The sequence below is a fragment of the Triturus cristatus genome, chromosome 2_2 (genome assembly GCF_964204655.1).
Source record: "Triturus cristatus chromosome 2_2, aTriCri1.1, whole genome shotgun sequence".
NCBI lineage: Eukaryota > Metazoa > Chordata > Amphibia > Caudata > Salamandridae > Triturus > Triturus cristatus.
In genome coordinates, this window is record NC_140582.1 from 1,107,634,343 (window position 1) to 1,107,647,021 (window position 12,679).

At 40.0% G+C, this 12,679-nt stretch overlaps 1 long non-coding RNA gene across 1 annotated transcript in view; it reads right to left on the reverse strand.

The window, feature by feature from the left end:
• Nucleotides 1-12,034, reverse strand: part of LOC146863229 (uncharacterized) — a 104,870-nt gene extending 92,836 nt beyond the window's left edge. Inside the window, exon 1 of the long non-coding RNA XR_014978573.1 lies at nt 11,958-12,034. This is a non-coding gene — a long non-coding RNA (uncharacterized LOC146863229). The remainder of the gene's footprint in view (nt 1-11,957) is intronic.
• Between the last annotated feature and the right edge of the window lie 645 nt (nt 12,035-12,679).

Genomic DNA, 12,679 nt, shown 5'->3' on the forward strand with positions numbered 1-12,679 from the left:
AGTGATTTTCCCTGCTGTCCCTGTGAGTCATATCTCATCATTTTGCACATTCATCCTGTTTGTGAGGTTCCATTGCTGCCATGGAATGGGAGTTTGTGACCTGACACCTACAGTCTACACAGGATGTATTGATTTGTGTGTCTATTTTCGAGATGTGTGTATGCATTATGATGGTCACTTCTGCTTTTATGTCATTGTACACTGTATGCAATGTCAGCTCCCATGGGTGGTGCTTGTCTGCACATGGTCGAGAGTATGTTAGATTTTCACAGCACTGTTTGCCAATCCACATTTCTGTGGGTATGGGACACAACCATTACTTTGCATTAAAAGTGTTTCATGTGTTGGGACCAGGATCATACATGCTGTTTGGCATTTACAGCTTTTAACATGATGACACTTACCTTTTGGTCAATGTGATGATGGTGGGTTTAGAACCCATTACCACAATGCTCAACATTTGCTGCAGTTTGAAACCCCACACTTAACCTTTGTTCTACACAGTGAGGGTGGGTTAGTGCACATTGACACAGTGCTATTGTGATGCTTGCCTTGTGTAGGCCACACTCAGTTTTTGGTCACACATGTGATGGGAGTTACACTGTATGATCGAAATCATATTCACTGTTGTGGGCATTTGTCACAGACTACACACTGTTGTCATGATGTTAGTGGGGATGTATTTTGCTGACATACCTAATGTTGGTGTATGATGGATGTGTGGCACATCACCCATCCTATGGGTGTGGGTATTGATATTGATAGTCACACAGCACCCTATGAGTGGGGGTGGTAGTAGTGATAGGCAAAAGGTCCCCTATGAGTGGGGTGGCAGTAGTGATGGGCAACAAGTACCCTATGAGTGGAGGTGGCAGTAGTGATGGGAAACATACCCCTTATGAGTGGGGGTGGCAGTAGTGATAGGCAACAGGTCCCCTATGAGCGGGGGTGGCAGTAGTGATAGGCAACAAGTCCCCTATGGGAGGAGGTGGCAGTAGTGATAGGCAACATACCCCCTATGAGTGGGGGTGACAGTAGTGATAGGCAACAGGTCCCCTATGAGTGGGGGTGGCAGTAGTGATGGGCAACAAGTCCCCTATGGGTGGAGGTGGCAGTAGTGATGGGCAACATACCCCCTATGAGTGGAGGTGGCAGTAGTGATGGGCAACACGTCCCCTATGAGTTGGGGTGGCAGTAGTGATAGGGAAAAAGTCCCCTATGGGTGGAGGTGGCAGTAGTGATGGGCAACATACCCCCTATGAGTGGGGGTGGCAGTAGTGATAGGCAACAGGTCCCCTATGAGTGGGGGTGGCAGTAGTGATGGGCAACATACCCCTTATGAGTGCTTTGTTACTTGGGGTAAAAGATAAAGAAACTCTTGCTGACCTGCCCAGTGTGCTGCCGCCATTGCTGTCTCCCCTCCCGCTGCCGCAACCGGACACACAGCGGCCGCCGAGTGGAGGGAGACTACATCCCCCAGCCTGCCCTGCTCCCCGTGACGCTGTTCCCGCGCCCGGAGACCACATAAAAGACCGCATAGCCCGGTGGAGCGGGTGCTTTGTTACTTGGGGTAAAAGATAAAGAAACTCTTGCTGACCTGCCCAGTGTGCTGCCGCCATTGCTGTCTCCCCTCCCACTGCCGCAACCGGACACACAGCGGCCGCCGAGTGGAGGGAGACTACATCCCCCAGCCTGCCCTGCTCCCCATGACGCTGTTCCCGCGCCCGGAGGCCACATAAAAGACCGCATAGCCCCGCGTCGCGCGATCGCGCGCGGGTCGCGCCGGGCAAAACCCTGGCAAAGGGCGGGCCGTCTGTGGCCGTCCGGGGCTGGTCGTGGCTGGGCTGGGCCATTCCACTAAATCATCCCTTACCACCCTGGTGGAGAGGCTGTTTGCGACCCAGTTATTCTGAGAGTGCTTCCGTACTGGCTGCTCACTGGTGATCTATTTATAATTGGACAAACTGCCTCTAACAGTCATTGCTATTACCATTCTGTACTGTAATATCCTAAAATTTTGATTTCGGTTCTGTGTTACCACCGTTACTGTGCTCAGGGATCATGACCTCACGTGTTATCAAGCCCAGAAAATCAACGGTGGGCGGTTCAGTGAGGGGGACCTTGGATCTCCTTATAACTAGAGCAGCCTCAGCGCTGGAGCACGAAATAGCTATCACAGAATGACGTTTATCTTCTGAACCTCTGTACAAGAAGCGTTCTTCATTGGGTAACATTCAAAGGGCTATTACACCTCCCCCTAATAAAAGGAACAAAATAGATCAAATACATGATCATATTACACTCATGGACCCACAAGATTCAACTATCTCAAATCACAGGGATGTAGAAGATCTGCATTCTACTGCTACTCCCGATGCTATTAGCGTCAATCACGTTTCAATTACATCTATAGATTACCCTAAAGGTCCAATGTCCCATAAAACACGGGTGTACCCAGCACTGTATAATAAAAAGAATAGATGTGAGATCATTCAGTCTAGGCGGTCTGTTAAACTTTCTAAGAGGAAAAACACCCCTCTAGATAACCCTAATCAAATAGCCGATATAGAAAGTTCCCCCACCTCGCCTAAATCATTAAAGGAACTATTAGGCTCTATGGAACTACTAGTAAAAGCATTGATATTGCCACTTATCGAGAGAATAAAAAGAATGTCTGTTCAATTGGAATCCATGGAACAAATTATTAAAACCAATACAGAAGCGATCAGGGCTTCGACTACAGCTACAGACACAAATACAACGGTCCCTAAACCTCCCCAAGAACGAACGGGCGATAAATCATCCATTCAACATCCTTTAGTAGGGAACGAAGCTCCACCAACGACATTCTGGACTCATAATAACCTTAGTATCAGACCCAGTGTAAATCAAGATGCGGATAATGACATAATTTCTAACAACCAGGAGAAACAATATAAACTTACGAGTAAACCTCTCCCAACTAATGACATGATAAGGGGTAAACAACAAATAATAGATCTCCCCCCGGAAGCAGCGCCTTATGTGGTGGTACTGACAGGGGTTCTGGAACTAAAGGGACCAAGGATTGAAGGGCAGCAGGAACTAAAGAACAAAGTGATCCATTGGTTAGGCTGTAATAGACCCCTACCGGCACATATTGATGGAGAAATTCTCAATGTAAGGAGACTATGGTGGTTGGGACATAGACCCAAGGATATCAGAGGTGACCTTATCACTATTAATTTCAGAGATAGAAATGTGGTTAGACACATGGGAAACTGGCCGAGGGAGTATGGAGGTGACACAATCTCTACTCGAGATTTAACTTATTTTTATCCCCAATCTATGTTGTCTAAACCTGACAGAGCCTGTCCCCGACTTGGTTACACTAGAGAACGACCTAGATATAATGTGCCTATTCTTAATCGATACTCCGCGCTTTCGGAAATGGAAGCAGTGGACTGACGCCTCAACCGGGTCCCCGGGGAAACACAAGCTGAAAAACTACAACTACACAAAACAGCAATTATCAAATTTTACTAACACCCTTAAAAGATTTGTTAATCCGTCCCGATTCCCCCCTTAAAAACCTAGACTTAACGGAATCGATAACACCCAATATCCTTGGAAATAATTCCATCTCGTCTGGACCTATGGAAACTTTAACGTCTGGACCTATGGAAACTCTAGCATCAAAACAGTCCAAAACACATCCGGAGAAAATTTCATATAAACAAGGACTACCTTTAATGCTGCTCTTTTGGAATATAGCAGGTTTATCTCCTAAGATTGAAAATGGTCAGGGCCCTTCTCTTTTTGAAAATTCAAATATTATCCGCCTACAGGAGACGTGGACTACAGATGTAATACACATAGTAGGCTATAAAACCTACTTTTCATCTGCGGTCCCTACATCCTCTGGCAGAGCAAAGGGCGGTCTAATCACCTATATTACTAACTTGCTAGGAAATGTTCATATCATTCCAGTCATCTCAAATACTGAGTATACGCTTCGCTAAAGGAGGTTTGGTTTTCCTTGTTAACTTCTACAACAACTTAAAGGATTATGATGTACGGGTAGTTCTCCGACATATCTCCTCTCATTTAACAACACTGATCAAAGCATCCCATATGGGTGCAACCATTATCTGGGGAGGTGATTTTAATTTACACTTGTGTAAAATTAACAAAGGTATTCTGTGTGGGCTAACAGATGAACAAGAGGAACCAACTCTCCATTTCTCGCATATCGGCGCAGGTCCTACTTTAAATGAAATATTAATCGATATGGACCTTGTAATTGCTAACAGTAGGAATTCTGAAACTGACTGGCCGGATTCGTCCTTCATAGGTAGAGAAAGACACTCTATCATAGATTTAATCTTAATCTCAAATTCAGTGGGAAATCGGATGAAGGACTTTGATACACACATCACTGTACTAAGTGACCACTGTGCCTTGTCCATAACATTTCTTCCCTCATACGAATCCCGAGCCCAAACTGTATTAAGTTCATTGAGACAAAATTCCCTTTACCTGGACAAGCTTAACGGTTATGCTCTGAAATGGGAAAAGGTGGACCCAGTAGAAATATTAGACAGAATAATGAACGAGGTTTCTAATGACATCGTAAAATGTCTAGATTTGCACACCACGGAACCTGAACTTTTGGTCCATTTTGGGGAGATCTTGAAAGCAACTAATAAAGCTTTGTTTGTAAAATCAAAAAAACTAACCCATCTGAAAAAAACAGGTTGGTTTAATCATAGATGTACAACTGCCCATACCAAATTAAAAAAAGCTTTGCAAAAAAAAGATAGGGCACCCCAAGAAATAATAAACCTGAGAAGAGAATATAACTCAGCCCTAAAAGACAGAAAATCTGAACTTAAGTTGGATTTATGGGCACAACTTCAGAAAAGCATTAATTTAAAACTAAAAATAGTTCTGCTTTCTGGACCATAGTCAAATCCCCGTTCTTAAATAATACTAACGATTCTCCAACCATTGAGGTGGCTATCGATGCGGGGGCCTGGGTAGAGCACTTCTCAAAGATTTTTTCAAATAATCACACGGAAGGGGACACCCAAGGCCAGGTAGTGTCAATTTCCCCAGGAACATCTTATCCCCTGAATATTGACATAACCATGGAAGAAGTGATATTAGCACTAAAAGCGAGCAAAAACGGTAAAGCCCCGGGCCTGGACGGGGTTCCTATAGATCTATTTAAATCAAATCTAGAACTCTGGGCCCCCATCCTAACAAGGGTCCTTAATGCAGCTTGCAGGGTGGGTCTACCAGCTTCATGGTCTAAAACAATCATGATCCCTATCTTCAAGAGAGGAGATCGTCAAGATGTCACTTGCTACCGACCAATTTCACTACTAGATTCGGTGGGCAAAATGGTGGGGAGGATTATATTAGAACGCCTCCAGGACTGGGCCGAGGATTTCAAAATCCTATCGGATATTCAGTTTGGTTTCCGGGAGGGGCTAGGGACAGTTGACCAGGCCCTAAACCTGTCATTATTACTGGGAAAATACACATCTGCTAAAAGAGGTAATGTCTATATGGTCTATGTAGATCTCTCTGCGGCCTTCGATTGTGTTAGCCACTCGAAATTATGGTCCACACTACGGGATATGGGAGTAGATACAGCACTATTACATTTTTTACGCGAACTGTACTCTAATGCTTCAGCTAGGGTAAGGTTTGGGATAAATGGCGAACTAACCGCCCCATTCAATGTGGAGAGAGGGGTGAGACAGGGGTGTGTCCTGGCCCCCTTTCTCTTTACCCTTTATACTAATGGCTTGGAGAGAGCCATGCTGAAGGGGAGTCAGGACCTCCCACGCGTTAAGGATCGTCAGATCCCGGCCTTATTATACGCCGACGATGCGGTGATCTTGGCAAGAACCCCAATCGAGTTACAAAGGGCTTTGAATAGATATTCCGATTTTATGGGTTCCTTAGACTTACGAATAAATATAAAAAAAACTTTTGTTATGTCCTCTGGTTCCAGCAAAAAAACCAAGAAGGAAACTTAACTGAACCAAGAGAAAATTGCCACAACAGCCCAATATCCTTATTTGGGAATTATTATTGACCATAAATTACAATGGAAAGCAGCACTTGAATCTAGAAAGCTTCACTTTGTACAAACTACAAAGGCCATTGTTAACTTTGCTAAAAAAATTGGGCAAGAGATCTCCCGTGGAATTACTAAAAATTTATATTGCTAAATGTCAATCCGTAGCATTATATGGGGCAGGTCTGTGGGACTATTTAGATACATATTCACTTCAGGTAATCGAGAATGCTTTTCTGAAATACCTTTTATCTCTTCCCACGAGTGCATCGACCTTTGTTTGTCATACCGAACTAGGCATTCCCCACATTTCAGATTTAGCCAGAATTCAACCCCTTTTTTTCTGGCACCGCATCTGGTCTTCGGATAAGAACCTTTTCACACAATTAATAATCCGAGACTGTATGGAGCTGGACTCTGTAACTAAAATTCAATGGTTAACTTACATAAGATCTTTTCTAACTGATTTAGGTATGGAAAAGTACTATCTAGTTCCAACCTCAATCATAGCGGTATCTAGAAAAACGTTGAAAAAGGAGTCTCTTAGCCATCTCGAAGAACTTCGGATTGCTAAAGAAGGGTCAAACCAACTGTACAACAAAGCATTGCCCTTCAAATTACCCCTAATATTCAGCCTTATTTAACCTTTGATTTTACCACCTTTGAAAGATTTCTTTTGGTCAGATTTAGGCTGAACTTGTTTCACCGTTTGGTTGCCTTCCCAACAAATAATAACTGGGATAAGGTTCTATCTTGTTGTCCCTGTGACAATATCTCCAAACAGGCAACAATTCATACCGTTTTTTTTGCCAATTCTACAGAGAGTACCGGAAGAAATGGTTAATCCCGCTTTTAAGACTCATCGGAATTAGAAGATGCCGTCCAGCATTACTGGCTTTACAGCAACTGGATCATGTATGGACAGCAAGGATAATAGTGAAGTTTTTGAAACATATCTTCCGACATCGAATGAATTTATAAAAACTACATGATATTCCAGTTTCATCGAAGTTTCTTTCTTTTAATTTAAATGTTATCCTTTTAAATGTCTTCTTACGAAATATATGTTATATTAACATATACACTTGTATAATTAAGTGATGTATTTTTATGTGACTACTTTTATGGTTTTTTACAATGACAAAAGCCGAATAAAGTAATTATGACTATGACTATGACTATGAGTGTAGGTGGCAGTAGTGATAGGCACCATACCCCCTATGAGTGGGGGTGGCAGTAGTGATGGGCAACATACCCCCTATGAGTGGGGGTGGCAGTAGTGATGGGCAATAGGTCCCCTATGAGTGGGGGTAGCAGTAGTGATGAGCAACATACCCCCTATGAGTGGAGGTGGCAGTAGTGATGGGCAACATACCCTCTATGAGTGGGGGTGGCAGTAGTGATAGGCAACAGGTGCCCTATGAGTGGGGGTGGCAGTAGTGATAGGCAACAAGCTCCCTATGAGTGGGGCTGGTAGTGGTGATGGCCATGCAAACCCTATGGTGGCTTGTTGCTAGTGGATAGTATATGGATCCCCTGGGTGTGTGTGACATTTGGCGGGTACGTGTTGTTTGTTTGTGTGGTGGGTGTCTGGCTTACCATCTGCAGCGTCCGCGTCTGTTCTATCTTGTTGTCCCTGTGACAATATCTCCAAACAGGCAACAATTCATACCGTTTTTTTTGCCAATTCTACAGAGAGTACCGGAAGAAATGGTTAATCCCGCTTTTAAGACTCATCGGAATTAGAAGATGCCGTCCAGCATTACTGGCTTTACAGCAACTGGATCATGTATGGACAGCAAGGATAATAGTGAAGTTTTTGAAACATATCTTCCGACATCGAATGAATTTATAAAAACTACATGATATTCCAGTTTCATCGAAGTTTCCTTCTTTTAATTTAAATGTTATCCTTTTAAATGTCTTCTTACGAAATATATGTTATATTAACATATACACTTGTATAATTAAGTGATGTATTTTTATGTGACTACTTTTATGGTTTTTTACAATGACAAAAGCCGAATAAAGTAATTATGACTATGACTATGACTATGAGTGTAGGTGGCAGTAGTGATAGGCACCATACCCCCTATGAGTGGGGGTGGCAGTAGTGATGGGCAACATACCCCCTATGAGTGGGGGTGGCAGTAGTGATGGGCAATAGGTCCCCTATGAGTGGGGGTAGCAGTAGTGATGAGCAACATACCCCCTATGAGTGGAGGTGGCAGTAGTGATGGGCAACATACCCTCTATGAGTGGGGGTGGCAGTAGTGATAGGCAACAGGTGCCCTATAAGTGGGGGTGGCAGTAGTGATAGGCAACAAGCTCCCTATGAGTGGGGCTGGTAGTGGTGATGGCCATGCAAACCCTATGGTGGCTTGTTGCTAGTGGATAGTATATGGATCCCCTGGGTGTGTGTGACATTTGGCGGGTACGTGTTGTTTGTTTGTGTGGTGGGTGTCTGGCTTACCATCTGCAGCGTCCGCGTCTGTTCTATCTTGTTGTCCCTGTGACAATATCTCCAAACAGGCAACAATTCATACCGTTTTTTTTTGCCAATTCTACAGAGAGTACCGGAAGAAATGGTTAATCCCGCTTTTAAGACTCATCGGAATTAGAAGATGCCGTCCAGCATTACTGGCTTTACAGCAACTGGATCATGTATGGACAGCAAGGATAATAGTGAAGTTTTTGAAACATATCTTCCGACATCGAATGAATTTATAAAAACTACATGATATTCCAGTTTCATCGAAGTTTCCTTCTTTTAATTTAAATGTTATCCTTTTAAATGTCTTCTTACGAAATATATGTTATATTAACATATACACTTGTATAATTAAGTGATGTATTTTTATGTGACTACTTTTATGGTTTTTTTACAATGACAAAAGCCGAATAAAGTAATTATGACTATGACTATGACTATGACTATGAGTGTAGGTGGCAGTAGTGATAGGCACCATACCCCCTATGCCATGTTTTCATGTAGACCCCTTGTTTACACTGACAGGTTTCTTTCAGTTTGATAGGTCACATACAAAAATAGCTTGCACCAAATAGTGGTATACTTCATGCTTGCAACTTTTTCAATTACTCTTGTTTGCTGTTATGATACAACACTGTTATATGCTGCAATACAAAATGTGGTGCGCAGTCAAAATATCATTTTTTTTATATCGACCTACACTAATATCGATTTTTTAATATCGTAGGGACATATTATCGATGTCAAGAATATCGGTGACCAGAATATTGAACTTAAGGTAAGTAATATCGTTATTTTTATATCGAAGTAAGTAATATCGAAGTAATTTCGTTAGCAAAAATATTGTTGTTAATAATATCGATATTTATATTAGTGTTATGTATTTTAGAATGTATTTTATATCTATGTTTAAACATTTTTGTAATGTATTTTTATTATTATTTTAAAATACATGTATAAAATGTTTAGAAATTAGTACATTTTTTTGAGGTAAATTTTGCGTTTTAGTATCAGAGCGGGTTGTTGGTTTGTAGGGGAAGAGGATGGGAAGAAATTTTATTATAATTAATTAATTTGTTTTTATTAATTGTTATTGATTATTAATGTATTATTAATTAATTATTATTTGGTAATACAATTGTATGAATTGATTAATATATCATTATATTAACTAAAATTAATTTGTTATTATTATTTATTTTTTGTTATTGCCAATTTATTGCTAATTAATTATTAATTGTAATTAGTTTTTATTAATTGATTAATTGATAATTAAATTAATTATGCTTTTATGTGTAGCGGGCTGTGGGTTTATAGGGGAATTGATTGTGAAGTAATTTATTATAATTAAGTAATTATACATTTTTCTAAATTGGTATTGATTATTAATTTTATTAGTTAATTTTTTATTGTTAATTAATTTGTATTAATTGATAAATTGATAATTAAATTAATTGTGTTATTTTTTATGTGTAGCGGGTTGTGTATTTATGGGGGATAGGGTGAGAAGTAATTTAATGTTATTTAAGTAAATATTAATTTAATTTTATTGGTCTTTATTATAAATTTGTATGTTAATTAATTATTAATTATTATTCATTTTACAAAAATTATTTAATTAATAAGTGTGTTAATTTAACCCCTACGCTATCCTACATTTTCCACACTGTTACACTCACTGGAGCTGGAATAGTAATTTTTACCCCTACGCTATTCAACACTTTCCCTACTGTTGCAGTCACTGGAGTGGGAATAGTAATTTTTACCCCTACACTGTTCAACACTTTCCCTACTGTTGCACTCACTGGAGTGGGAATAGTAATTTTTAAAACTGTATACGTTATTAAAATAATTATTAAAAAATATTAATTAGTATATATATATATATATATATATATATATATATTATATGTATATGTTTAATTTATTTTTACATTATATATATATTACTTATAATTTGTAAACATTTTGAAATATTTTTAACTGTTTATTTTAATTATATATTTTATTTACTTTATTTTATATTATTTTTTTAACTTAAATAAAAAACAATTTTTAACAATGATATTTTTGACATCGATATTTTTTTTCCGATATTTTTGTAGTTACCATAATGTAGATAGGATGTCGATATTCTTGACTTCGATATTCTTGCGTCAATATTTCTGTAGGTCAATATTCTGACCTTCGATATTCTGTCAGTGATTCACAATATGTACACTTTCTAATAATTTTCTTAACATGGAGACTGTCTGACATACAAATGCATGATGTTCTTTATATGAACTTCCTAGAAATCATAAGGAGGCACGACTTTTACAGCCCAGATTTACTACACATGTTTGCATTTCTGACACTTTCAGTTGCAAGCTTCTCTGCAACACTGTCTATTTAATTTTCTATCTTGCACGTGTTTAATTGCAAAATTAATATCAGTGACGGTGGTGCTGGAACAATTTTCGGAGTAGGGGTATTGGATAGTGTCATCAGCTTAGTACAATTATAGAGGTTGTGAAAAATAATCGTGCTACTGAGGGAACGAGTGCAACAAAGTAGTTAAAACCTTTCATCCTGGGAAGGGCTTCTCCCCTTGTCCTATTTATAAAAAGAGATCCATTCATTTATATTTCTAAATGTATGGGAGCATTAAAATTTCCAATTAAGAATGTGTACAGTTTTATCAAAATGAGACCTAGGCAATAATGCATCATCAGAAACAACAAATATTTTGTAGTCTTATTTGGAGAGGGAAAGATTTTGCTTTCCTAATTTAGAATTGCCACTGATAAAACCAGATGTCATAATTCTGTCTTTACTGAAATATTTCTCTGCAGCTCTAAAACCTTAGCATTCCTTTTATATAAAAGTTATGCCCTTTTGGCACATGGAATTCTCTGTAGTAGCATTGTTACAATTGCATTTTTACTGTACTCTTTTTCCCCCTTCCCCTTTAAGGTTTCTGCATCTAATGTTATACATTCTAGTTCCACAGAGAATGTTATGTGGCTGCTAAGCACTCAGTTCAGTTGCACTGTTCCTGTTTGCTGGGCAGTTGTACCCTGTTGCTGTACCGCAATCTTTAATATTAAATACTTTAATTCATCAATTTCCTGCTATTTCTTACAAATGGGCGACGTGAAGAAGGAAAGAACACCCCACCGACTTTGTAGCGGCACAGGCGTGGAGTGTTCGTGAACCTGGATCGTGTAATCAAGGAAGTGGAAGGTTATACTGTGGAAGTTTTGTTTCGGTGGACGAGAGCCGTTACTTTGATTTTGCCGAAAACCCGGAGGAAGGGAGCTACCCTTGGTCGGAGAGGCTGAATTTAATACCTTTGTGACAATTTTGGAGGTAGTTAAACTTAGAAATCACAGCAGACAATGCGCGCGACTTTACCTCTTGAAAATATACAAGGCGTCATCTCGGAGAAGCGAGACCCGGAAGACGTGAGCAATCTGATGCAGGAGTCCAGATTTAGCTGCGTCATCCGCCGCCTACGTTGAAACGTAGCACGTCACTTAATACGTGTACAAGCAACATGCAAAGAGAACAACGTGACGGCCATTTTTTTTATATAGTTGTAAACGGTACCATAGCAACGCTGTAACGGAACGAAGAGAAGCTGTCTTGATTAAAGAAGACAGCGTTTGGGAGAAATATCCAAGACGGCGTTTGGTAGTGTCATAATTTTAGCAGTAAGTGAGAATTTTTTTCTTTTAAAAAGAGACTAGTCCCTGTCAAAAGACCATCCATGTTACTTGTTTGTGGGAATCTGGAATAGAACGCACGGACAAGGACACATCAACAATAAGACATTTGTACTGCTAGTTGATCTTTCACATTCGAATTACGCTGACTTATTTTGTTTTCTTTTGTTCACTTATTGTGTTTTTCCTTATTTTCTATCCATATCTTTATTTTATCTATATTTGGGTGCCGATTCCGATCCTGTAAAACCCGGGTACGAATGGTCGTACGGAGCGTATTCTCCATATGACTCGTACCCGGGAAATCCTCCTTACAAAGCAGCAAGTACGATTCGTACAGAAATACCATTTCCGTACGAATCGTACAAAACTACGTGCGGCGAAAAAATACCCACAATTCCGATCCGGGAC